The sequence below is a fragment of the Theobroma umbraticum genome, unplaced genomic scaffold, assembly GCF_002168275.2.
Source record: "Theobroma umbraticum cultivar Fairchild unplaced genomic scaffold, ASM216827v3 scaffold_130.0, whole genome shotgun sequence".
Lineage (NCBI taxonomy): Eukaryota > Viridiplantae > Streptophyta > Magnoliopsida > Malvales > Malvaceae > Theobroma > Theobroma umbraticum.
This window is the reverse complement of record NW_018397264.1, coordinates 5590029-5592721: the sequence shown is the minus strand read 5'-3', so window position 1 is coordinate 5592721 and position 2693 is coordinate 5590029.

The window sequence follows — 2693 nt, the reverse complement described above, 5'->3', positions numbered from 1 at the left end:
CTCTCTCTTACTCTTTTCATAGAACAATGATTTTGTTTGCTGAAATGTGTATTTTCCTCTTAAACATGTTGAGCTAGAGTTTGTAATCTAGGATTATGGTAGATGCTATTGTGTAGTTGGAATACTTTGGATTCTTTCTCTACTTGCTTTTATGAGAATATCGATGTTTATTCAAATTTATGCTTATTGTCTCATTTGTTGCTTGATCACCGGTAAGTTGAGTATGGGGTTTTAAATTATGCCTGAGAAGGACAATCTAAAAAGACCCAAATTTGAGTAATGTATGTTCATTCCATATTAAGAAATTAAATGGGTGATTATTTAATAGGATAGACATATACCTATTAATCGTACATAGTCACTATAGGTCCTAAACTTAGTAAACTTAGCTTTAGTTAATGTTCTATAGATATATAGATAGTTAATGAAACTAGGCAGTTGTGTGATAACTCGACGGAGTACCATGCATACTTAGGGAGCCTAGACTAATATTGATTCTCATAAAAAGTAGGTAGTTGATTGATCTTGTGTCCTTACAAAGCAATAACTAAAACCATAGTCCTAGGCCGTAATTATATTGTTTCCTCACTATTCATTTAACTTGCAATGCTTAGGTTAAAGTAGACTTTTAGATGATGCCTGAATATTGTAGAGAATTGTAGAGAATATGTTCTCGCTTTTTCATACCAAATGCTTCCTATAAGTAAAGTTACTGCCATCTCTCTATGCAAGTTAATATCTTGTTGCTCAGTTTTCTCACTTGAACAAATTTTAAAAGATGAGATCCAACCAAAGCTTGGTTAAGGGGGCAATGCCACACGGAATTTGACAGCAAACACCTAATATTTCTCAAAAAGATTTAAACTCTCACGTCTTAATTACCCAGTCGTGCATATATGTTTGAACACATAAATTGGTTAACATTTTTCTTGGGTTCTCTTTAAAACTCATTGATCGTCTTCGGAATTCAACTTCTACATAATTAGAATGATAGAGTGGCCATGTGCTGTAATTGGTGAATGGAATGGGCTAATGTAGATATGGCATTAATAATGATAAGGTTTTGCATTGGCAGAAATTTAGAATGGAACGCAACCATTGAAAATGACTATTTCACTATTGCTCGAGTTATTCACTGCCACGACTGCTGAAGTGAAGCTTGGAGAGTTTTCGGATATCAGAGAAAGAACAAATTAGGGCAGATTCCTGACACATTGAAATATTGTGCCAAAGCCAGAAACAAAACAGGATGCCTCTCATTAATTCTGCATTGTATTCGTTCCACGATTTAACAGAGAAAGGCCTATTTTCTCATGTGATTTCTAATTTGTTTCATTTTCATGCGCGCCTGTGGTATTTTTTTTTTTTTGGTTTGAAAAATATGGCACCCAATCCTTTGAGTAAGCTATTAAATCATATATCTTAAATTAAATGTGAAATACGTAAATTACTTTATAAAAAGAAGACATCAAGATAAATAATTTGTTTTGTAATTATCAGTGAATTTAATATATAAATAATATAAAAAATTAAAGAATTGTACGTCAAAGAGAAATCTGTGATAGATATGAAATGTTTTCCTTTAAAAAGATTTGAAGAGGAATTTTTTTCCTTTTTTATGCGAGCAAAGCGCTGCATATGCATCTTCTAAGACTCAATTTCAAAGACATTTGTTAGAGAAATCAACGAGGAAGTGAGGTTTTTCAATGGTTTGAAAATGGGCCATACTAACATAATGGGTTTAGTCATTCCATGGCTTTCATTGCAAAACACATTGAGGGTCCGTTTGGTATCAGGGATGTAAGCCACATTCCTTGTAATGTGGCTTATTAAATTACATTACAGTGTTGTTTTGTAACAGATCACTGCAATGTAAGATTGCAATGCAATCACATTACAGTCAATGGATGTAATGTGATTGCAGTCCAAAACCAATGCAATCACATTACATTGCACTCTGCAATATTCTTAAAGACAATTTACCCTTCAACTTATTATCTTTTAAAAATATTTTATAATATTATAATTAAAATAAAATATATAATATAAGAATAAAAATTAAAATAAATAAAATATAAAAAATTAATATTTATATAATATAGATAAACAAGTTAAAATAAAATATATAATATAAAAAATATATTAAAGAATGAAAATAAATATATAAATTATAATAATAAATAAAAATAAAATATATGACATTAAAAATATATTAAAATATGATATATTAAAAATTAATATATAAATATAAATATATTAAAAATAAAATATAAATATTATAATAATAAATAAAATAAAAATATATGACATTAAAAATATATTAAGAAATGATATTATATAAAAATTAATAATAAAAATATAAATATATTAAAAATAAAATATAAAATATTTAATAATAAATAAAAAATAAAATATATGATATTAAAAATATATTAAGAAATGATATTATATAAAAATTAATAATAAAAAATATAATATATTAAACTTATATTTTAATAATTATGGGTAATTTTGACAATTAACATTACATTCCCACTAAAGTACTTGTAAACCAAACACATGCAATGTTATCTTCTCTGCATTTTAATCATTATTTTACTTACATACCAAATACTGTAATATTATTTTTCCTGTAATCACATTGCTTGCAATCACATTACTTGTAATAACATTACTTGCAATCACATTACCTG